Raw genomic sequence first — 26781 nt, 5'->3', positions numbered from 1 at the left:
TCAGAACTGGGCGAGGCACCTTCAGAAGAAATCGCCGAATGGTGCGGAGATACCAGATGGAGAATACCGCGCAAGAAGGCGTCGACATTACCGCCAGTGAGGCAGCTGAATTCTTCAAATTTCCCTATCAGGGAGGAGATAGCAGTTCGAGCGCTACTAGTGTCGATCGCGATGACCATCATGAGGCGGCGATAGTCCGACCATAGTGTCCTATATGGTGTCGACACAAGCAAATCTCACGGCTCAGTGAAATTGTATCACGTCACAATTTCCATTTGGCTACAGGCAATTTGACGGTCATTTTTGACCGGCTTGCCGAGCATTAAATTTTGTAAAACGGGTATCAATCGAAAGCTGACTCTGCACTGATAACGAAAATATAAATTTTATTCCGCTTGCGGCCCTGGAACCCCCACAATCAGCCTCGAATTTTTCATTGTTATGGAGATTGGCATTGGGACGCAACAATGCTTTTTGGACCTTTTTCTCTTGAGTTAACCTCTCGTTTCGCCAGACAGCATTGTTGCGTCCCAATGCCAATCTCAATAACAATGAAAAATTCGAGGCTGATTGTGGGAGCTCCAGGGCCACGAGCGGAATAAAATTTATATTTTCGTAATCAGTGCAGAGTCAGCTTTCGATTGATACCCGTTTTACCAAATTTAATGCTCGGCAAGCCGGTCAAAAATGACCGTCAAATTGCCTCTGTAGCCAAAAGGAAATTGTGACGTGATACAACTTCACTGAGCCGTGAGATTCGCTTGCGTCGACACCATATAGGACACTATGGTCCAACGGTCGGATCGAAACAGAACCGCACCTCGCAGATACATCGAGGAGTACTGATGTAGTTATAGGAGTAGTGTGTGTAAATATGTTGTGTTCTTCATTCACCTCTTGCCTGCCTATTGCTTCATACCTTTGTACCGCTAACTGCCTCAATTCGGATTGTTTATTGTCTTCATTCTGTGCTTGCGTTGTATATGTTTGTGCTGCTTATAAGCTTTTGTGCTTGTCCCGAGAAGGGAGATGTAGTGGTAGCTCTATGGCGCCACTAGGGTGTGACGACATCGCAGGGGCTTCGGTGCTGGGTCGTCACTGAATACATGGCTGCTTGAGAACTCACGTCTCGTATATTAGATAGACCGTCATTCACGTTACTACACTGGTCTTCGTCCAGGGCTGTGGGCTGTGTATCGTGACATTGAGCCTTGGTGTTTTGACAGCTTCGCTGGCAGGTGCCTGGAAACCCGCGCTTTCTCGGCCCCAGTCAGCCAACGAGAGTTTGTATTTCGCTGCGTTTTTCTCATTATGTTGATTGGAAATACCTCCAAACACGGCGATCTGCTCACCACAAACTGAAATGACAGGTTTACCTTTGAGTTGAGCAAACAAATATGTAGTGCTCCGAATATTCCCTAAATGCCTGCCTTGAGCCTCCACCTTTGTTCATCTTTCATGGGTGACCGCTAGTCACGTGGACTGATTGACATGTTTTACGGATTATGGATTGACATGTAGGCCTACGACAAGTACGACATGGAAATAAAATGAAAGCACCAACCGGGTAATTTGCAATTTGACATAATGGCGACAAACAAGTTCTGAACAACCTGGAATCCGATACTTTTGACTTTAAATGTTGCAGCATTCTTTGCTATATTTGCACCATTTTGAATCCGTGCAATTAGACTTATATTTAGGCTTACCATATTTTGGAAATAAAATTTGAGACTTGCAAAACTGGTGAATTTTTCCCACTTTGTGATCGGTTGACTAAAAAAAAAGGGTCATCTTTTCGCTCAGAGCTAAAATCACCGTTTTTCACTCCGAAATACCCGCCGGAGCGTCACTTCTGTGCTATATTACGGCATATCATTCGCAATTTGCTATAAATCTGACCTAAATCTTCAGAAAAGAGGACAAATCCTCTTAAAAGAGGACGTATGGTAACCAGAGTTGGATCAATTGTAATTTGTAATTGTAATTGTAATTGAAGCATTTCTATTTTGTGTAATTGTAATTGTAATTTGATCAAAATTTTGCTCAATTACAATCTCAATTACATTTTCATGGAAACCTGACAATCACAAGATAAAATAATCAATTAATCAATCATTTTTTCGTCGCACCGGTGAATATCCGGTACGAACCAGGATGACGACGAGGGGCCATAAGGCCTTAGTAAACCAGTGTTGGGATCAAGTCACTACCTTCGAGTCACGAGTCAATTCGAGTCATTGCACATTTTGACTCGAGTCAAGTCAAGTCAGTCGATTTTCGAAGGTGACTCGAGTCAAGTCAAGTCAGTCGATTTTCGGGGGTGACTCGAGTCCAGTCGAGTCAAGTCAAGTCAAGTCACAATTCAAGTCAAATTGCCTTTTCGAGGTATGAGGCGTGATTACGTCATTGTATTTTGCTAGCTGCCTGAAATACAGATTGAGTGGTCATTGATTTTGAACCGATGAACGAATATATAGTTAAACATACACGCAAGTAAGGCGCTGTATCGCTCACGTTTAAGTAGAACTAATAAACTAATTAAGTAATTGCACAGCCTCAGTTTATAGTTACCAGCCAAAATAGAGAATAGAGAAACGAATTGATAAGATGCAATACATTACCCTGTTGCAAATTGATATGATACAATGTCAGCCTGCGCCAATGGTTGAGGACTATATAAACTATTTGCGAATTCAATTTCAATAAAACAAGAGGTTTGGTTAAGTTAAGAACACAGAACAGAAATAGACATTTTGCTATTAAATTACTTTACTATACTATAGTTTACGACAGGGGTCGGCAACCTTTTGCTAGTCACGGGTCAAATTTCGAGTGCGCAACATTTTGGCGGGCCGGAATTTTTCTTAATACTATATTTATCGCTCACGTCGGTATATTACCCTACAATGCTGCAATCTCAATCATAAAAATCACAAAAAGAGCAAAACACATGTATTTACACTTCAACAACGCAAGATAAATGTGACACTTGGCGCAGCCCGCTTTGTGAAAGGTTTTCAACTTCTGGTAACAAGTCAGATGAAGCAAGAATCAGACCATATTCTAAATGGGCGTTGGAATACGTGATCTTAGCTTGCTCTTCGTGAAATTCTTTGTTGAAAACAAAAGTCGATGCCATTTCTTTTGCATTGTTGGTCAAGCTGGGATGAAGACCCATTTCAAGAACGTACTCTTTGTCAAAGTCATTCAGCGATATGCTCTTTGTATGAAATTTGTCATTCAATTCAACTGCATCGCATTTCAAATGGGCCCATTTGAAATTTTCTGGCAATGGTTTTGGCGTCCACATAAAACGGAGTAGCCTACTGAGTAGTCAGAATTTATTTTGTACAGAACGAATGTCGGAAAAGCGGGTGGAAATTCAGTAATTAAATTTCGTATATCACAGTTACAAATGTATAGTGCTGGTATACTAGGCTTACTCTCCTCCAGTATAGGAAAGTGAGCAAAATTTTCTTTGCACTGTTGACATTCCCAGAGTCGCAGTTTTGTTTCGAATGCGTCTCAACATCTCATGTAGCCTATTAATTGTTGCTCCCTGAAGTTGCAAATTCAATTTGTTTAGATGTGACCTTAAATGTACTACGAAAGCTAGATTAGATACCAATTTTCGATGACAAGATTATGAGTCGGCTATGTTCGTATTTTCAAGGAAAGTTACTATTTCATTTCTCAGTTCATATACACTCGTGCAAGCATAGCTTCTCGACTTAATGCGCGAACATGGCAGATATGCAAGACATCGCCACATTGACGCTCTGCTTCTAGTAATATCTGAGGTAGGCTAACTGTCGGTGATTCAGTTTGTGAGACAAAATCAGCTTTCACCATTGTATCCAAAACACTAATCAGGTTTGTTGTCTTGGCGTAAAATGTCTTCTGGCGAATTAAACTACAAATGACTAACCTACGGATGCTAGTTATCTATAATGAAACAGGGAAAGTTTGAGATTTTGTCATTGCGTCTGAGCAGAGGAACGGCACCTTTATTGTCGCACCCTATCTGAGTGGTAAACCCTTAAAAAAGTATGGTATAGGCTACCCTCGGTTGCGCGATACACCCGCTAGTTATGCACTGGTCTGGTCTACTCCACAGACATTCTCCATCTCCTACTTTTAGTACGAGATAGGCTACTAGTCGACCGCCTTCGCCCCAGTTTTATGGCGTAACAATATACTAATACGACGAAGGATATACTTTATATCGCAGCAATGCCGCATTCTTTCCAAGCAGTGCTGCACTGCAGATTGGAACTCATTACGAAACGGCGGGCCGTATTCTCGTGGTAACTAGTTATTTCGTCGCGGGCCGGACGATTTCGCTTGGCGGGCCGGATCCAGCCCGCGGGCCGTAGGTTACCGACCCTTGGTTTACGACAACGTATGCTGTCAACTTCGATCACTTCGTTTGCGATCAATATATTTGTGAGAGAACATTGGAGGCCCAGTAAAACGCACGATCACTAAATGATTGGTCGCTCTCACGCGGGTTATTACACAAGCGTTGCGCGAACAATCCGAACATATATGTATAAGATGCAGTAGTGATTTTTATCGCCACCGATTACTTGATGACTTGAAATTGACTCGTGAATTTTGCAAATAAACTCTTCTGAAATCTGTGCTGAACCATTTCCTACATTACGGTCAAAGTTTTTTTTCAAATCTCTGACCAGTACCATGGCTTGTTGGAACAATAGCAAAAAAAAATTCAAGTTTCCAACCAAGGCTTCATCAAACTTGATCACGCATTTGTAGAGATGTTATCCCAATCTTGGCCAAATTTACTGGGGCCAGAAACTTTTCGCCCCCTAATGTTCATCAAATGCAACCCAACAGTTTCCGAGCAAGTGAAAATGTAAATGCGAACCATAGTATTGTAATTCTTAGTTATCAGGAGGTTCTTTCCTTTTGCATTTATTTTAATTGTACGCACCATATCGGTATCATCCTTATCGCTGACGCCTTACCAATTACATTTCATTATCCTGACTCGGCTCTGAGTAGCCTTATCGTTTGATTACATTTCATTGACTGGTCTGTAGCCTATTCGCTGTTATTCGCTCAAACCTTTGGTTCTTAACAGTCGCTTGAAACATTTTTCTGTGCTTGTAGTTTTCAGTACTCATGATTAGGAATAGTTCGAATACGTTCGAGTTTGTTTTTTTTAATTAAAGGGTATTCTACATATCAGGAATGCAACATGAATAGCTTGAGATTGTTGCTAATTACGTCGCTACGGTTGTCAAAGAACACATCTTTACTGAATCAATTACCTGTTTAAAAGTAATTGTAATTAATTACATGTATAGCGTGCTCTGTCGTGGGCGCGCGTTCTTCTTGGTCCGCGGCTCGATAAGTCAAAGTAGACAAGTCAGCATTGCTCTTTTAATAAAACAACTAAAACATGACGATGCTCATCCGACGGATACTAAAAGACGATTCGCTCGGACGGTGACTAAAAGCGACTCCATAAAAGAGTACAACACAAGAGACGCAGCAGTAACATAATCAGTAATCAGCGAGGGTAATTATAGGTCATTCATGGAGCGGTACGCTACAAGGGCCCCCCTGGTTGGTAAAAGCTTTAGGATATGATATGGACACTACATCAGTCAACGATTCAACTATATACGAATGAACGACGCTACCAGCATGACACGGCAATGATTACAGATTACGATTCGAATACGAGTTCAATTCTAAATGTTATAATGACTAATGAAAGTGGAGTGGGCGTGGTGGTAAAGCTATAAACGACACAATTGTTCGTTTAGCGATAATGATGCACTTTACAATGAGAAAGGCTCAAGACACGATTTATAGAACATACAGGAGATGAAGGAGCCTGTTGCGAAAAAATACAAGTGATGGCGGAAAAGTGAATGAGTAACACACTAAATATCCATATTAAATACTGGTGACAACACAAAATCATTCAAGTGATGTGGAGTACGAATAATACGGCCACTGGTCGACACAGAGTTTGCTCGCGAAGTGTCAGCTTGCGGTGGCGTCAATTCGTCGAGACGCTCGATGGGAAGTCTGCCAGGTATAAGCCTGTCGGTTGAGGCGTCATACGGACCCTTATTCGTTAGAATTGTGAAACATTCACGAGTGCGTTTTAAAACTTGATGCGGACCAGAATAAACCGGATCGAGTGATCTACGATGACCATCTATCCGCAAGAAAACGTGCGTGCAATTATTCAAATCGTTTGGGACATAAGATTTTTGATTCGAATGAAACTTAGTCGGCATCTCACCCAAGGCTGAGAAAAAGCGTTTTAATTCACCGACGTAGTTGAAATCATTAGCGTTATTGCCACTGGGAGAGGGATCGACTAATTGACCGGGTAATCGAAGGGAAGTGCCATACACAAGCTCTGCTGGTGAATAACCGAGATCTTCCTTGACAGAACATCGCAGCCCTAAAACAATTAAGCCTAAATGATGATACCAATTATGAGGACTTTCTAATGCGCGGAGGGAGGCTTTCAAAGTTCTGTTATAGAGTTCGACAAGAGAATTTTGCTCCGGCTTATACGCCAAGGTTTTGATGTGGAAAATACCCAAGAATTGCATATACTGAGTCCATTCAAGCGAGGTAAACTGACTTCCTCGGTCGGTTATGACTTTACGGGGTGAGCCGAAATTCGACACCCAGCCAAAACTAAACGCATCAATAACAGTTTGGACACGAATGTCCATCATTGGAACACACACAGGCCAGCGAGTATAGCGATCAACACACATCAAAATATACGAGTAGCCGCAACTATTAGGGAGTGATAAAATGTCCACGTTAACCGTATGAAAGCGTTCGGAAGGGACGGGAAGATTGGTAATTGCAGTTCGAGTATGCCTATGAATCTTCGATCGTTGACACTGCTGACAATGACGGACGAAATCGTTCACATGTCGTTTCATGCCAGGCCATACATAACGTTCAGCTATTAATTTAGTGGTCGCGCGTATACCGGGGTGCGAAATATCATGCACACTGTGCATTACAGTCTCTCGAAGCGCTGCAGGAACGTAGGGACGTTCTTTACCAGGTAACGACTTGTCGAAAATGATAGGATCGTTCAACTCTACGACATGTACTTCCGCGAGATGCAACGAATCGGCTTTTAGTCACCGTCGGAGGTGCAGTCGCCTTTTAGTCACCGTCCGAGTCAGTCGATCTCTAGTATCCGTCGGATGAGCATCGTCATGTTTTAGTTGTTTTATTAAAAGAGCAATGCTGACTTGTCTACTTTGACTTATCGAGCCGCGGACCAAGAAGAACGCGCGCCCACGACAGAGCACGCTATATTTTGGTGACCCCGACGTGATATGAACACGCATCAGCTCCAAACACGGCGATCTGCTCACCACAAACTGAAATGACAGGTTTACCTTTGAGTTGAGCAAACAAATATGTAGTGCTCCGAATATTCCCTAAATGCCTGCCTTGAGCCTCCACCTTTGTTCATCTTTTATGGGTGACCGCTAGTCACGTGGACTGATTGACATGTTTTACGGATTATGGATTGACATGTAGGCCTACGACAAGTACGACATGGAAATAAAATGAAAGCACCAACCGGGTAATTTGCAATTTGACATAATGGCGACAAACAAGTTCTGAACAACCTGGAATCCGATACTTTTGACTTTAAATGTTGCAGCATTCTTTGCTATATTTGCACCATTTTGAATCCGTGCAATTAGACTTATATTTAGGCTTACCATATTTTGGAAATAAAATTTGAGACTTGCAAAACTGGTGAATTTTTCCCACTTTGTGATCGGTTGACTAAAAAAAAGGGTCATCTTTTCGCTCAGAGCTAAAATCACCGTTTTTCACTCCGAAATACCCGCCGGAGCGTCACTTCTGTGCTATATTACGGCATATCATTCGCAATTTGCTATAAATCTGACCTAAATCTTCAGAAAAGAGGACAAATCCTCTTAAAAGAGGACGTATGGTAACCAGAGTTGGATCAATTGTAATTTGTAATTGTAATTGTAATTGAAGCATTTCTATTTTGTGTAATTGTAATTGTAATTTGATCAAAATTTTGCTCAATTACAATCTCAATTACATTTTCATGGAAACCTGACAATCACAAGATAAAATAATCAATTAATCAATCATTTTTTCGTCGCACCGGTGAATATCCGGTACGAACCAGGATGACGACGAGGGGCCATAAGGCCTTAGTAAACCAGTGTTGGGATCAAGTCACTACCTTCGAGTCACGAGTCAATTCGAGTCATTGCACATTTTGACTCGAGTCAAGTCAAGTCAGTCGATTTTCGAAGGTGACTCGAGTCAAGTCAAGTCAGTCGATTTTCGGGGGTGACTCGAGTCCAGTCGAGTCAAGTCAAGTCAAGTCACAATTCAAGTCAAATTGCCTTTTCGAGGTATGAGGCGTGATTACGTCATTGTATTTTGCTAGCTGCCTGAAATACAGATTGAGTGGTCATTGATTTTGAACCGATGAACGAATATATAGTTAAACATACACGCAAGTAAGGCGCTGTATCGCTCACGTTTAAGTAGAACTAATAAACTAATTAAGTAATTGCACAGCCTCAGTTTATAGTTACCAGCCAAAATAGAGAATAGAGAAACGAATTGATAAGATGCAATACATTACCCTGTTGCAAATTGATATGATACAATGTCAGCCTGCGCCAATGGTTGAGGACTATATAAACTATTTGCGAATTCAATTTCAATAAAACAAGAGGTTTGGTTAAGTTAAGAACACAGAACAGAAATAGACATTTTGCTATTAAATTACTTTACTATACTATAGTTTACGACAGGGGTCGGCAACCTTTTGCTAGTCACGGGTCAAATTTCGAGTGCGCAACATTTTGGCGGGCCGGAATTTTTCTTAATACTATATTTATCGCTCACGTCGGTATATTACCCTACAATGCTGCAATCTCAATCATAAAAATCACAAAAAGAGCAAAACACATGTATTTACACTTCAACAACGCAAGATAAATGTGACACTTGGCGCAGCCCGCTTTGTGAAAGGTTTTCAACTTCTGGTAACAAGTCAGATGAAGCAAGAATCAGACCATATTCTAAATGGGCGTTGGAATACGTGATCTTAGCTTGCTCTTCGTGAAATTCTTTGTTGAAAACAAAAGTCGATGCCATTTCTTTTGCATTGTTGGTCAAGCTGGGATGAAGACCCATTTCAAGAACGTACTCTTTGTCAAAGTCATTCAGCGATATGCTCTTTGTATGAAATTTGTCATTCAATTCAACTGCATCGCATTTCAAATGGGCCCATTTGAAATTTTCTGGCAATGGTTTTGGCGTCCACATAAAACGGAGTAGCCTACTGAGTAGTCAGAATTTATTTTGTACAGAACGAATGTCGGAAAAGCGGGTGGAAATTCAGTAATTAAATTTCGTATATCACAGTTACAAATGTATAGTGCTGGTATACTAGGCTTACTCTCCTCCAGTATAGGAAAGTGAGCAAAATTTTCTTTGCACTGTTGACATTCCCAGAGTCGCAGTTTTGTTTCGAATGCGTCTCAACATCTCATGTAGCCTATTAATTGTTGCTCCCTGAAGTTGCAAATTCAATTTGTTTAGATGTGACCTTAAATGTACTACGAAAGCTAGATTAGATACCAATTTTCGATGACAAGATTATGAGTCGGCTATGTTCGTATTTTCAAGGAAAGTTACTATTTCATTTCTCAGTTCATATACACTCGTGCAAGCATAGCTTCTCGACTTAATGCGCGAACATGGCAGATATGCAAGACATCGCCACATTGACGCTCTGCTTCTAGTAATATCTGAGGTAGGCTAACTGTCGGTGATTCAGTTTGTGAGACAAAATCAGCTTTCACCATTGTATCCAAAACACTAATCAGGTTTGTTGTCTTGGCGTAAAATGTCTTCTGGCGAATTAAACTACAAATGACTAACCTACGGATGCTAGTTATCTATAATGAAACAGGGAAAGTTTGAGATTTTGTCATTGCGTCGGAGCAGAGGAACGGCACCTTTATTGTCGCACCCTATCTGAGTGGTAAACCCTTAAAAAAGTATGGTATAGGCTACCCTCGGTTGCGCGATACACCCGCTAGTTATGCACTGGTCTGGTCTACTCCACAGACATTCTCCATCTCCTACTTTTAGTACGAGATAGGCTACTAGTCGACCGCCTTCGCCCCAGTTTTATGGCGTAACAATATACTAATACGACGAAGGATATACTTTATATCGCAGCAATGCCGCATTCTTTCCAAGCAGTGCTGCACTGCAGATTGGAACTCATTACGAAACGGCGGGCCGTATTCTCGTGGTAACTAGTTATTTCGTCGCGGGCCGGACGATTTCGCTTGGCGGGCCGGATCCGGCCCGCGGGCCGTAGGTTACCGACCCTTGGTTTACGACAACGTATGCTGTCAACTTCGATCACTTCGTTTGCGATCAATATATTTGTGAGAGAACATTGGAGGCCCAGTAAAACGCACGATCACTAAATGATTGGTCGCTCTCACGCGGGTTATTACACAAGCGTTGCGCGAACAATCCGAACATATATGTATAAGATGCAGTAGTGATTTTTATCGCCACCGATTACTTGATGACTTGAAATTGACTCGTGAATTTTGCAAATAAACTCTTCTGAAATCTGTGCTGAACCATTTCCTACATTACGGTCAAAGTTTTTTTTCAAATCTCTGACCAGTACCATGGCTTGTTGGAACAATAGCAAAAAAAAATTCAAGTTTCCAACCAAGGCTTCATCAAACTTGATCACGCATTTGTAGAGATGTTATCCCAATCTTGGCCAAATTTACTGGGGCCAGAAACTTTTCGCCCCCTAATGTTCATCAAATGCAACCCAACAGTTTCCGAGCAAGTGAAAATGTAAATGCGAACCATAGTATTGTAATTCTTAGTTATCAGGAGGTTCTTTCCTTTTGCATTTATTTTAATTGTACGCACCATATCGGTATCATCCTTATCGCTGACGCCTTACCAATTACATTTCATTATCCTGACTCGGCTCTGAGTAGCCTTATCGTTTGATTACATTTCATTGACTGGTCTGTAGCCTATTCGCTGTTATTCGCTCAAACCTTTGGTTCTTAACAGTCGCTTGAAACATTTTTCTGTGCTTGTAGTTTTCAGTACTCATGATTAGGAATAGTTCGAATACGTTCGAGTTTGTTTTTTTTAATTAAAGGGTATTCTACATATCAGGAATGCAACATGAATAGCTTGAGATTGTTGCTAATTACGTCGCTACGGTTGTCAAATAACACATCTTTACTGAATCAATTACCTGTTTAAAAGTAATTGTAATTAATTACATGTATAGCGTGCTCTGTCGTGGGCGCGCGTTCTTCTTGGTCCGCGGCTCGATAAGTCAAAGTAGACAAGTCAGCATTGCTCTTTTAATAAAACAACTAAAACATGACGATGCTCATCCGACGGATACTAAAAGACGATTCGCTCGGACGGTGACTAAAAGCGACTCCATAAAAGAGTACAACACAAGAGACGCAGCAGTAACATAATCAGTAATCAGCGAGGTTAATTATAGGTTATTCATGGAGCGGTACGCTACACATGTTTAACAGTAATTGTAATTATAATTTGATATTTTTAGCATTTAGTAATTGTAATTGTAATGTAATTGAAACATACAAGGAAGTAATTGTATTTGTAATTGTAATTGAATTAAAATATTGTAATTGATCCAACTCTGATGGTAACCCTACTATAGTATATATAGGCTACGTAATCACTGTAAACCAGGAGTGTCAAACATACGGTCCGCCAGACTATCTCATCCGGCCTGCGATGCAATTCTGAGCAAATTGAAAAATTATGTAGCCTATGATCCAGCACATTTCTAACAAATGTTGAAATTTTTAGTAGAAAGTAATTCGATTAGATAATCTCTCAAGACAGCAATTGTCGAGCGTGTTCAACTGTTCATAGGCCACGTTAGTAGTAGGATGAGCTGGCTTTGGCGCAGCCCAATCAAATGTCGCCACGTCGCCTTAATTGCCACGCCTACAGGACGCCCATTGCCACGTCACCTACCGCACCTATAGCACACCCATTGCCACATCATCCCCCATTGCCGCACCTATATGACGCCCATTGCCACATCGTGTGTATTTATGAGCAAATTTCATTGTTTTGTGAATTTCAATACCGATTTTCCATGTGTATTTAGCAATATGTATTGAATAACTTGAAATGTATCATCACTAATTAATTAATATGAAAAGCGATTTTGAGCAACATCGAAATTTGTACACTTCACGCTTATCTTATGTAGAAAACATAAGTTAGTTAAAAGTATTGCGAATCATGAGTATGAATAATTTTTAAAAGCCCGAATATGTCGCATCCAAACTTCGTAAATATTTTCGATTAGTTTTTTCGATTCTATCTACTTTAAAAGACTCAGTGTAGAAGTTTCGAAACTTGCATGAATTACAAGCTACATAATACAATTAGTTTACACGCGTTGATGTAACTTTCCTCATTTGTATGCATAGCCTATGCGAAATTGGTTACCGAATTTTTCGATTAGTTTATATTCCGAATTTTATTTAAGTACTACTAAAATTGTTACAAAATATGAAATAGTATACAAGTAGAATTATTATTATGTCATGAATAAGTAGTTTACAAATTCATACGATTTTTCTTGTTGCGTTCCGGGATAAAACGTAATTTTTCGCTCTTTTTTTATTTTTTTATTTTTTCAATAAAATTAGTATTCATTTTACAAAAAACGTCGTGTAAAGGTAAAGTACTTGTACATTTCGTAGTGCTCAAGTATAAGTTTTTATACTATTACCTTGATAAAATTTTCAGAATAGAGACTTTTGCGTAAAGTCTGTGTTGCATTTAGTTGCCAGCTCTGAAAGCAAGCAAAGTTTATGGTATTTGCGCAACTTCAAAAATCGATAAAGTAGTCTAAAATCTAGTGACTTTTTACGTGGAGTACATAGCGAAGTACTTGTACATTTTGGAGTACTCAAGTATAGGTTTTACCTGCTTGCGCTATACTTAATGAATCATTCCTGTGTCATAAACACTTGAGTAGTTGGTGCGTGTAGACAACAACCTACTTGAGTACATAATTTTTACTTTTTCATTAAAATTAGTATTCATTTTACAAAAACGTCGTGTGAAGGTGAGGTACTTGTACATTTCGGAGTACTCAAGTATAGGTTTTGTCAGCTTATTATATGCTCAGTATATTATATGTCAAGAATTGTGGAGCATTTTTGAACTCTCTGCATGATCATTAGGGCTTCTATTTTTTTTTTTGTTGCAGGGCAACTTTGTTGTAGCCGAAAGCGGTATTATCTAGCAACAAGGTTTAAATGACTCGCCTCCGGCGTTTATTGATGATTTAATTACCCGTGTTCTCGTCATGCAAAAATTATGCATGTATTAGTATGAAGCTCAGATGCAGCAAAGTGTGTGAGACTGCCTGTAAAAATTGCGCGAAGCAGCGACTCTAATTTCCCGGCTTATAGCAAACAACGACGCTGAAATTCTACTTCAGACGCAGCAAAGTGTGTGAGCCTGTAAAAATTGCGGGAATTTACATTTCTCGGCTTATAACAAATAACGACGCTGAAATTCTACTTCAGATGCAGCAAAGTTAATGCGTCTGTCTATATAAATTGCGCGAAGGTGCATTTCTCGGCTTATAGTGAATAACGACGCTGAAATTCTACTTCAGATATAGCAAATGCGGCAAATCTGCGCGAATAGCTGCATAAATCGCGAAAAGGTGCAACTCTAATTTTTAGGCTTTATTGCAAATACCGATGCTGAAATTGTACTTATGTCACATAGAACTCGGACACTATCGATGAAATTCACATAAACTCATGCGTAGTTGATCGCGCGAAATGTACGTATAATTTGAATATATAACAATAAAACCGCGAGTGTAAAATTGCTGTTCAATGGCTTTACCACGTTCTTACCAAGTACCTTAATAAGGATAGACAGCCCCAAGCAGATAATGTAAGTATGTATGTATGAATGATGGGTCTTATGGTGCTTGATGATAGAAGCTGGTCTTCTATTCTATATTCCGAAATAATCAAGCTGGTGGTTTTACCAGCACCGCGCCACATAGAAACTTTAGTAGAATCACTTATTATAACTCCTCACGTTCACTCAAGTAAATCTAATTTGATACTCGAGTACTGAACCTTAATTTTCCAGCAGTGTGATAAACGCTGTCAGATGGTACTCAACATCGCGCAATTCCGCTCGAATACAAGTAAAAGTACAGATTTCAAAGTAAGTAAGTAAGTGAGTAACTGGTTATGTTTGTAGACTATTTCTCCACTTCTATCGTTCAGAGATGTTGAGCAGAGAAGTACATGTATTTTTTCAAAGTACTCAAGTGGTTTTTTTGCCTACATGCACCAACTACTCAAGTGTTTATGATATAGGCCTGTTTCAAATTCAAGACAGTTTCAGTATTAAACAAAAATGGACCTTGAATATTAACTTTTACAATGTGAAATTTTATATGCATAAACTAAGAAACGTCACTTTTACAATGGTTCGGTATGATTTCTATATTATTCCACTCTCGTTATTGGACCGCGGTGTGACGCCGAGCTATATCTCGAAGCCTGGGCCTCCGCATTTATTGTTTTTTCGATTTATTCTGCCCTATGTAGATTTGACATAAGGAAGGTTATTTCACTCATAAAATTCGGAATACGTATTTGCTCGAGTTAAAGCCATAACGTTTGGAGTGAAATTTTACGTGGTTTTCGTTGATATCCAACTGGGCTAATTTCGAAATGTAAATTGAAAAACTCAAATATCGCATAGTAGGACTTCCCAAATTTTCGGTATATTTTTACTATTTTTTCACGGTGATGATAAGTCATTCAGGACAGCGAAATGCATTGTAGGAAATAGATGAAACTGGTACAATTCATCGAGACCCCTGAAAAAAAGTACATTACATTTCAACATTTTATTAGCAGGTAATCGAAATACCACAAACTGTGCTAACCTTTGGAGTTGTTAAGTAAAGAAGTATTAACTCATAGGTGTGGATAATTTAAAATTCAGAGTATTTAAGTCATTAAGAGATATTACCATCTTTAAATCATGGCTATCTCATTGAAGTTGACTAAATTTACGGCTTCAGAACGCGATAATTAGTCCCTGTCGTTATAACGCTGGGGTTCGCGTATATGCGGATAAAGTGTTTGTATAATTACAGCCCTTCGCGCGCCTGCGGCTATAGTTCGTTCGATTATTTTCGCCTTGGGATTCGCGTATATGCTACTAAGCTCAGTAAGCTGTTGCGACTTCGGAACGTGCACATGCGACTGATTTGTTTCCATAGCTCCGAACTTGAGAATCGCTAACCTGCGTCTAATCAAAATATGTCGTAAATGTGGAGACCGCAGAAACCGAAACTTGTACACATAAAATCAAGTTTAAAAATATTGACGGATGAGTTATCTCCGACCAATAGAGTAATATAACCGCTTATAGTTTAGTGGGGTATTGCTAAAATGTATATCCAAACAATCGTTGCAGAATCTGAATGTTACCAAGGTCCTTATCACAGAAAATCATTCATCAGAAGCGTAGGGATTAATATTTTCAAGTCGCAGCGCTCAAAATCGCTTTTCATATTAATTAATTAGTGATGATACATTTCAAGTTATTCAATACATATTGCTAAATACACATGGAAAATCGGTATTGAAATTCACAAAACAATGAAATTTGCTCATAAATACACACGATGTGGCAATGGGCGTCATATAGGTGCGGCAATGGGGGATGATGTGGCAATGGGTGTGCTATAGGTGCGGTAGGTGACGTGGCAATGGGCGTCCTGTAGGCGTGGCAATTAAGGCGACGTGGCGACATTTGATTGGGCTGCGCCAAAGCCAGCTCATCCTACTACTAACGTGGCCTATGAACAGTTGAACACGCTCGACAATTGCTGTCTTGAGAGATTATCTAATCGAATTACTTTCTACTAAAAATTTCAACATTTGTTAGAAATGTGCTGGATCATAGGCTACATAATTTTTCAATTTGCTCAGAATTGCATCGCAGGCCGGATGAGATAGTCTGGCGGACCGTATTTTTGACACTCCTGGTTTACAGTGATTACGTAGCCTATATATACTATAGTAGGGTTACCATCAGAGTTGGATCAATTACAATATTTTAATTCAATTACAATTACAAATACAATTACTTCCTTGTATGTTTCAATTACATTACAATTACAATTACTAAATGCTAAAAATATCAAATTATAATTACAATTACTGTTAAACATGTAATTAATTACAATTACTTTTAAACAGGTAATTGATTCAGTAAAGATGTGTTCTTTGACAACCGTAGCGACGTAATTAGCAACAATCTCAAGCTATTCATGTTTCATTCCTGATATGTAGAATACCCTTTAATTAAAAAAAACAAACTCGAACGTATTCGAACTATTCCTAATCATGAGTACTGAAAACTACAAGCACAGAAAAATGTTTCAAGCGACTGTTAAGAACCAAAGGTTTGAGCGAATAACAGCGAATAGGCTACAGACCAGTCAATGAAATGTAATCAAACGATAAGGCTACTCAGAGCCGAGTCAGGATAATGAAATGTAATTGGTAAGGCGTCAGCGATAAGGATGATACCGATATGGTGCGTACAATTAAAATAAATGCAAAAGGAAAGAACCTCCTGATAACTAAGAATTACAATACTATGGTTCGCATTTACATTTTCACTTGCTCGGAAACTGTTGGGTTGCATTTGATGAACATTAGGGGGCGAAAAGTTTCTTGCCCCAGTATATTTGGCCAAGATTGGGATAACATCTCTACAAATGCGTGATCAAGTTTGATGAAGCCTTGGTTGGAAACTTGAATTTTTTTTTGCTATTGTTCCAACAAGCCATGGTACTGGTCAGAGATTTGAAAAAAAACTTTGACCGTAATGTAGGAAATGGTTCAGCACAGATTTCAGAAGAGTTTATTTGCAAAATTCACGAGTCAATTTCAAGTCATCAAGTAATCGGTGGCGATAAAAATCACTACTGCATCTTATACATATATGTTCGGATTGTTCGCGCAACGCTTGTGTAATAACCCGCGTGAGAGCGACCAATCATTTAGTGATCGTGCGTTTTACTGGGCCTCCAATGTTCTCTCACAAATATATTGATCGCAAACGAAGTGATCGAAGTTGACAGTATACGTTGTCGTAAACCAAGGGTCGGTAACCTACGGCCCGCGGGCCGGATCCGGCCCGCCAAGCGAAATCGTCCGGCCCGCGACGAAATAACTAGTTACCACGAGAATACGGCCGCCGTTTCGTAATGAGTTCCAATCTGCAGTGCAGCACTGCTTGGAAAGAATGCGGCATTGCTGCGATATAAAGTATATCCTTCGTCGTATTAGTATATTGTTACGCCATAAAACTGGGGCGAAGGCGGTCGACTAGTAGCCTATCTTGTACTAAAAGTAGGAGATGGAGAATGTCTGTGGAGTAGACCAGACCAGTGCATAACTAGCGGGTGTATCGCGCAACCGAGGGTAGCCTATACCATACTTTTTTAAGGGTTTACCACTCAGATAGGGTGCGACAATAAAGGTGCCGTTCCTCTGCTCAGACGCAATGACAAAATCTCAAACTTTCCCTGTTTCATTATAGATAACTAGCATCCGTAGGTTAGTCATTTGTAGTTTAATTCGCCAGAAGACATTTTACGCCAAGACAACAAACCTGATTAGTGTTTTGGATACAATGGTGAAAGCTGATTTTGTCTCACAAACTGAATCACCGACAGTTAGCCTACCTCAGATATTACTAGAAGCAGAGCGTCAATGTGGCGATGTCTTGCATATCTGCCATGTTCGCGCATTAAGTCGAGAAGCTATGCTTGCACGAGTGTATATGAACTGAGAAATGAAATAGTAACTTTCCTTGAAAATACGAACATAGCCGACTCATAATCTTGTCATCGAAAATTGGTATCTAATCTAGCTTTCGTAGTACATTTAAGGTCACATCTAAACAAATTGAATTTGCAACTTCAGGGAGCAACAATTAATAGGCTACATGAGATGTTGAGACGCATTCGAAACAAAACTGCGACTCTGGGAATGTCAACAGTGCAAAGAAAATTTTGCTCACTTTCCTATACTGGAGGAGAGTAAGCCTAGTATACCAGCACTATACATTTGTAACTGTGATATACGAAATTTAATTACTGAATTTCCACCCGCTTTTCCGACATTCGTTCTGTACAAAATAAATTCTGACTACTCAGTAGGCTACTCCGTTTTATGTGGACGCCAAAACCATTGCCAGAAAATTTCAAATGGGCCCATTTGAAATGCGATGCAGTTGAATTGAATGACAAATTTCATACAAAGAGCATATCGCTGAATGACTTTGACAAAGAGTACGTTCTTGAAATGGGTCTTCATCCCAGCTTGACCAACAATGCAAAAGAAATGGCATCGACTTTTGTTTTCAACAAAGAATTTCACGAAGAGCAAGCTAAGATCACGTATTCCAACGCCCATTTAGAATATGGTCTGATTCTTGCTTCATCTGACTTGTTACCAGAAGTTGAAAACCTTTCACAAAGCGGGCTGCGCCAAGTGTCACATTTATCTTGCGTTGTTGAAGTGTAAATACATGTGTTTTGCTCTTTTTGTGATTTTTATGATTGAGATTGCAGCATTGTAGGGTAATATACCGACGTGAGCGATAAATATAGTATTAAGAAAAATTCCGGCCCGCCAAAATGTTGCGCACTCGAAATTTGACCCGTGACTAGCAAAAGGTTGCCGACCCCTGTCGTAAACTATAGTATAGTAAAGTAATTTAATAGCAAAATGTCTATTTCTGTTCTGTGTTCTTAACTTAACCAAACCTCTTGTTTTATTGAAATTGAATTCGCAAATAGTTTATATAGTCCTCAACCATTGGCGCAGGCTGACATTGTATCATATCAATTTGCAACAGGGTAATGTATTGCATCTTATCAATTCGTTTCTCTATTCTCTATTTTGGCTGGTAACTATAAACTGAGGCTGTGCAATTACTTAATTAGTTTATTAGTTCTACTTAAACGTGAGCGATACAGCGCCTTACTTGCGTGTATGTTTAACTATATATTCGTTCATCGGTTCAAAATCAATGACCACTCAATCTGTATTTCAGGCAGCTAGCAAAATACAATGACGTAATCACGCCTCATACCTCGAAAAGGCAATTTGACTTGAATTGTGACTTGACTTGACTTGACTCGACTGGACTCGAGTCACCCCCGAAAATCGACTGACTTGACTTGACTCGAGTCACCTTCGAAAATCGACTGACTTGACTTGACTCGAGTCAAAATGTGCAATGACTCGAATTGACTCGTGACTCGAAGGTAGTGACTTGATCCCAACACTGGTTTACTAAGGCCTTATGGCCCCTCGTCGTCATCCTGGTTCGTACCGGATATTCACCGGTGCGACGAAAAAATGATTGATTAATTGATTATTTTATCTTGTGATTGTCAGGTTTCCATGAAAATGTAATTGAGATTGTAATTGAGCAAAATTTTGATCAAATTACAATTACAATTACACAAAATAGAAATGCTTCAATTACAATTACAATTACAAATTACAATTGATCCAACTCTGGTTACCATACGTCCTCTTTTAAGAGGATTTGTCCTCTTTTCTGAAGATTTAGGTCAGATTTATAGCAAATTGCGAATGATATGCCGTAATATAGCACAGAAGTGACGCTCCGGCGGGTATTTCGGAGTGAAAAACGGTGATTTTAGCTCTGAGCGAAAAGATGACCCTTTTTTTTTAGTCAACCGATCACAAAGTGGGAAAAATTCACCAGTTTTGCAAGTCTCAAATTTTATTTCCAAAATATGGTAAGCCTAAATATAAGTCTAATTGCACGGATTCAAAATGGTGCAAATATAGCAAAGAATGCTGCAACATTTAAAGTCAAAAGTATCGGATTCCAGGTTGTTCAGAACTTGTTTGTCGCCATTATGTCAAATTGCAAATTACCCGGTTGGTGCTTTCATTTTATTTCCATGTCGTACTTGTCGTAGGCCTACATGTCAATCCATAATCCGTAAAACATGTCAATCAGTCCACGTGACTAGCGGTCACCCATAAAAGATGAACAAAGGTGGAGGCTCAAGGCAGGCATTTAGGGAATATTCGGAGCACTACATATTTGTTTGCTCAACTCAAAGGTAAACCTGTCATTTCAGTTTGTGGTGAGCAGATCGCCGTGTTTGGAGGTATTTCCAATCAACATAATGAGAAAAACGCAGCGAAATACAAACTCTCGTTGGCTGACTGGGGCCGAGAAAGCGCGGGTTTTCAGGCACCTGCCAGCGAAGCTGTCAAAACACCAAGGCTCAATGTCACGATACACAGCCCACAGCCCTGGACGAAGACCAGTGTAGTAACGTGAATGACGGTCTATCTAATATACGAGACGTGAGTTCTCAAGCAGCCATGTATTCAGTGACGACCCAGCACCGAAGCCCCTGCGATGTCGTCACACCCTAGTGGCGCCATAGAGCTACCACTACATCTCCCTTCTCGGGACAAGCACAAAAGCTTATAAGCAGCACAAACATATACAACGCAAGCACAGAATGAAGACAATAAACAATCCGAATTGAGGCAGTTAGCGGTACAAAAGTATGAAGCAATAGGCAGGCAAGAGGTGAATGAAGAACACAACATATTTACACACACTACTCCTATAACTACATCAGTACTCCTCGATGTATCTGCGAGGTGCGGTTCTGTTTCGATCCGACCGTTGGACCATAGTGTCCTATATGGTGTCGACGCAAGCAAATCTCACGGCTCAGTGAAGTTGTATCACGTCACAATTTCCTTTTGGCTACAGAGGCAATTTGACGGTCATTTTTGACCGGCTTGCCGAGCATTAAATTTGGTAAAACGGGTATCAATCGAAAGCTGACTCTGCACTGATTACGAAAATATAAATTTTATTCCGCTCGTGGCCCTGGAGCTCCCACAATCAGCCTCGAATTTTTCATTGTTATTGAGATTGGCATTGGGACGCAACAATGCTGTCTGGCGAAACGAGAGATTAACTCAAGAGAAAAAGGTCCAAAAAGCATTGTTGCGTCCCAATGCCAATCTCCATAACAATGAAAAATTCGAGGCTGTTCGTGTTGAAGGTTACAAAGAAAAATGTATATGTCGATATAAATTTACTATACACCCCCCAAAACAAAAAAACATTTGTGAGAGACCCCATAGCTCGCGCACGTCGAATTTTTTTGTATGTGAGGACACTGGCGTAGCAGCATGCGGTGCCGCCCCTGGCTCTCGATTAAAATGCCGCCCCCCTAAGTAGACCGCAGCAAATTTCGACATAGATTCCAGTTCAAGCAATCTTATCGATAAAAATAATTACAAATAATACGCCGCGTTTCAGCGTCACCGTCTCAACGTTAATAAGGCCACAAATAATCAAGACAAGAAATAGCGAACGAATGTATTGTGCACATAGGGGAGGCGAGTGGCGCAGTGTGTAAATCAACTGCGCTGCGGCACCAATGGTGGTTAGTCCGAACCCATGTTCAAGCTAGTTTCTATGTGTCGGAGGTTTATCTGGGCTCTTCATCGCTGATTCCGCTGTACTAACAGTGTCTTGAAAAGACCCAGAAACGCAGTAAGCCACGTTGCACAAAGTCGGCATCCGAGACCAGAAGTTGAATGCATGGGAGAGTGAAATGAAGAGTGAATAGTGAAATGAAAGTGAACGATCGCGAAGCGCTTGTAGAAAGACGCAAATATCAACGATACTTAAAAAGACAATGACACTGAACTGTATAATTTCCATGTCGTGATGCACAAGGCCTAACAAGCGTCATTGAAGTGCCTTGAATTCATAATAATAATAATATTGTGCAAATAGAAAATCAATAGCCACCTTAAAACATAACATTTCGGGCTTTCGCCGAAACAAAATCAGCGATAATATCCTCAAATTCAAGTTTTTGAACGTAGTCTCTTTCTATAGACAGACTGGATAGAGCTGATAGGCGATCATCATTCATGGCAGAACGTAAATACGACCTAATCAGTTTGAGCTTTGAGAAGCTCCTCTCACAGCTCGTATTTGAAACACCAATGGTCAGATAAAGTTACAGACACGAGCATAAATACGGTGTCGATTCAAGTAGCTTTGCATTAACTAACACCTGTAAAACATCAAACGCTGTTGCACTATACGATCAAACGTGGTTTCACTGCTCCGCACCAGCGTCTTAAATCTGTCAATTTCCGCAGCCTACTCCATAAAGTCCACCTCGTCGTCATGAGTGCTTTTAAAAGCGCTGGTGAATAAATTGGGACTTTCGCTTTGCAGCAGCGCCTGGGGATTAAAAATCAAAACATATCATTTAAGTGGTGTATGCCGGTAAACCTAGTTTCAGCTTCAAGTTTAAATCTGCCTCTGTATTTCTGCTTGTCTTGCTTTCTTCTTCTTTCTAAAGAAAGCTCCACTCTCTTGACACGTTTTATTTTCGAGTCTTAATTAACACTTGTATAAATTTAAGCGCAATCTGTCAATCTGACAATTATTACCATCTTAAGCAATTCCTAGGACTGGTTTACCTTCACAGCTATCTCGGTCTGCTGTACCAAATCGTAACCCAGAGTATAGATCACTAACCTACGAACAGATGCGCAACTTAGTTCTCACACTTGAATACGCAGACAAGCCTACTGCTGAGCCAGCTAAAAGCAGCATTATTGGCCTTGGTCATCCTATAGTTGGCAAGGCCTTCTGAGCGCTTAAATTTAACAATACTGATCCTAAAAGCTATTGGTGCCCTGATTCCGGAAATACAATTTAAATGCTAGTCTGAAAATCAGCGTAGTTCCGAATAATCGCTCGATATAATTTCCATTATCATGGTCAATTGGTCATTGTGTTGCGATTGTCATGAACAACCGGCCATGACGGCGATTTCGGAGTGGTTCCATTGCCATGTTAACTTATTAATTTGTGTTTTCGGAATCAGCGCAACACTAGCTTTCGATTGAGACCAGTTTGATTAAATTTAACTCGCGGGACGCCAGCTATAGGACTACCAATTACGCTGCTTTTAGCCGGCTGGTGCAGGCTCATTTTGCCGCCCCCTTCGAGCCTGCCGCCCCTGGCGCAGAGCCAGAACCGCCAGGTGGCTGCTACGCCAGTGTGTGAGGAATGATTTTGCCAGCAAGCAATTGTAGACAAGTTCACGGAGTGTAATCATGTGATCCATCGGTACCACATCTCCCCTACCTCACAACGCATACGCAAAGCTAACGGCGGATTACGACTTAAAAAAGGGATCATATTCAGTCCCTAGACACTAAATTATCACCGAAGTGCGGCCTGTTCTACAGCCTTAAACGCTTCATACCATCTTGCGTTCTTCTGATACTCTTTAAATCCTTAATCCAGTCGAAGTTACAATATGGCATCCTCTGTTGGGGGTCAGCCAGTAAAACTGCACTCGAGCCACTGCAAAAACTACAGCATAAGGTTCTCCGTATCATTGCTAGGGCCCCACAGGGGCCTGGCTGTCCATCCAACAAGTCGCTGCTGAAGAGATTCGGTATCCTAAACATATGCGGAAACTAGAAATCGCCAAGTTTATGTATCAGTTCCACTGCGGTCGTTGTCCCGAATATTTCAATGACTTTTTTACCTCGGAATCGAAAGCGCACAAGTACAACACACGCGCGTCCACGTCGTCCAAATATCATATGATCGACCGAAAAGATCATCGCTCCATCAACCCGATGTGTGGAACAGTATCCCGCCGGCCATCCGACAGTCGACGAGCATGTCCTGTCCACATTCAAGTCGAAATACAAGCAATTACTACTAAGTGAATGTTATTCCACCCTCAACATTACCGGACCACGACTGACCTATCGATCTCGCCTTCCGTGACATGCCACCCCTTTTTTTGCTACTTGCCTTTTTCTACACTATCTTCTTTACATTTCATTAAGTGTGCATGCCTCCTCTTTACGTCGCGTAGGCCAAGGTGGGTGTCTGATTCAATAGACTGAGCCAAGTCGCTTCGACACTTTCCTATCTTTTCATTGCATCGCATTCAGAGCCACTGTTTTAGTGGTTTATAACCAGGGTTGCCAATAATACCGTCCTTACAGGGTTGTAACCAAGTCACAAGGGTCTGAATCACAAGTCCATCTCACTTTTATAGTTTTGACTCGAGTCATTTTCAATTCGACACCGAGTCAAGTCCGAGTCCAAATCACCGAGCAGGGGGTCGAGTCCGAGTCATGGTATTATGACTCGAGTCGACTCCAAGTCATTGTGTTGACTGCCAATTTTCCAGTTAAAGGCTTGGTAAATCCACTTTGTATAAATTTGTTTGGTGATATCGAATGGTTCGCATTTATAATATACTAATTTTCGTCATCTTCAGCAGTTTCTATAGACGCATTTACAACTACCAGTACCAATGGACGAAAACCCAATAGTGTGATTACTTTACTATTCCTCGAAATTACAATGAAACGTCGGTCTTGGCCGTCTGATTCTCGAGTCATATGAATTGGTTCGAGTCATGCGCAATGACTCGAGTCCAAGTCGAGTCGAGTCATTTCCGTATTTTGAGAAAATGACGCGAGACAAGTCGAGTCATCTGAAAAACGTGACTCGAGTCTGCGTCCTTATTTCTAAGATTTGTCCTTATTTTGAAAGGCCAGGTCTTAAAAAACTCGGCTGTCCTTATTTTTAAGAAATGTCCTTGTTTTCGACTTGCCAGTACCAGGTTTTCGCTGTTTAGTCTGCAGCAGAATAAACTGTTGGGAAGGCAGCATCTATTGTGTAGTGAAAAAGGGAGCAGTGCAGTCGACACTTGGGTTAAAAAGTAGTCAAGCTATAATGATAAATTTATCTAAATGATATTGCAAATATAGTTTTTACTACTAATAAGGCTAAATCTGATTAGCTAAGATCAATGAGCATTCTTAACGATTATGAGTGAGAATTCAAATGTACCAAACGAAGCTTATGGAGGGCGAGTGTTTCGCTCTTTCGCACCATGCAATTGTGACATTAACCTGGAGGGCATGGGATAGACCGCTATACCAACTCACACAGAGTATGTATAAAAACGTTTTTTTAATGCTAATCTACCTTTTCGACTGTCCTTATTTTAGGTCCATGTCGATGGCAACCCTGTTTATAACTCTTATTTCAATCTGCCAATCATCGTATTTTTGCCAATTCCGTTGTTTGCGAATAACGTTGTTGCTAAAATAGAACCCTTATTATGATCCGTAATATAATATAATGCCTGATAATAAAGTAGGCCTACTCCAGTAAAACACAATGACTTGGATTTCGAGGTAAGAATTTGAAATCATTTGAATGGTGCGGCCCGCGAGCGTTCCGAAGGTTTGAATCCGGCCGCGACGCAAGTTGATTTTGACACCCCTGCTGTAGACAGATAAACAAAGCAGGCTTAAAAGTACACGCATTTGCGGCTCTGTTTGTGCAGCCTGTGGGTTTACTAGTGCGGAGCATGGACCGGAGCCGGATTGGATATCCGGCCGGATTTTTACAATTTTGGTCGGACCGGATCGGAGCCGGATCAGTACTTTTTCTGTTACGGCCGGAGCCGGATCACTACTTTTTTGATCCGGTCAGAATCTTTATGGATAAGCATTACTTTTATAACTATATAACTACCAACCAACCACACGTAAGTAACCTCCAAGCCAGTGTGAACATAAACGAGGCATATTTATCAATTCACGGAGCCTCCGTACCGAGTAGGGCCGGATTTCTGGCCGGACTTTTCCATTTTTGGCCGGACCGGATTGGAGCCGGATCAGTACTTTTCCTGATACGGCCGGAGCAGGATCGGAGCCGGACCAGAGAATTGAACAACCGGATCGGAGTCGGACCAGAGAATTTGTCGATCCTCTCCGCACTAGGGTTTACTTCCCACGTGGGCTGCATTTTGCTCAGGTCTGCTCTTTACGGACGTGTATATTGGTTACCGCTTACCATGTAACTATATGTACCTACACGACTGGATTATCTATTATAAATCGACGCTGACGCTGTATATTAAAATTCATGTGCTGTGAGTGAAGACTATCGTGCAGAGTAAGTTATTTTACACTGCATATTAATATAATAGATTATTTGGCAACCCAAAAGCGGCAAGATTGGCTCGATTTCAAGACCAAAAGAAGTCGGGAACTATAAAGCTAGGGCAGCATAAATGTGACATGTCTGTATATCCCCATAATTTCAACATTATCTGGCCTGCAAGTTGTAGGCTCTTATGTTCCGACGTGCATATCTTCGTATGAACCAACGACTAATATTCAAGTAAACATGTTACACCCCGTGTTTTGTCTCCATGAAAAATAAAAATGCGTATTCCAGCCACACATTAAATACCCATACCAAGTATTCGCGTAAATGAGGTGTATGACATTACATGCAATGTGTCGGTGGTACAAAAATCGGGGAATAAGGCTGGCTTCAATCCACAGACAGCATTGTCATCAATGTTCCCTCTAAGCTGCGCACGTGCGCAAATGCGCAGTGCTGAAACGGTCTCTGCGCACAGAAAATCTACGCTGCGCACAAAAAATCAGAAATGATGTT

The 26781-nt window shown here is 40.6% G+C and overlaps 2 long non-coding RNA genes across 2 annotated transcripts; one reads left to right on the top strand and one right to left on the bottom strand.

Annotated features, from left to right (window-relative positions):
* Positions 1-603: 603 nt before the first annotated feature.
* On the top strand, positions 604-20871 carry LOC145456352 (uncharacterized). The gene is made up of 2 exons (XR_013920583.1): positions 604-1059; positions 20668-20871. It is a non-coding gene; the product is annotated as an uncharacterized LOC145456352 (long non-coding RNA).
* A 767-nt stretch (positions 20872-21638) lies between these two features.
* Positions 21639-23471, bottom strand: LOC145456321 (uncharacterized). The gene is made up of 2 exons (XR_013920574.1): positions 22804-23471; positions 21639-22753 (listed from the first exon to the last, which is right to left on the bottom strand). It is a non-coding gene; the product is annotated as an uncharacterized LOC145456321 (long non-coding RNA).
* Between the last annotated feature and the right edge of the window lie 3310 nt (positions 23472-26781).

The sequence above is a fragment of the Botryllus schlosseri genome, chromosome 2 (genome assembly GCF_051294905.1).
Source record: "Botryllus schlosseri isolate E-star chromosome 2, Bs_hap1, whole genome shotgun sequence".
Lineage (NCBI taxonomy): Eukaryota > Metazoa > Chordata > Ascidiacea > Stolidobranchia > Styelidae > Botryllus > Botryllus schlosseri.
This window is presented reverse-complemented; position numbering and strand designations above follow the sequence as displayed.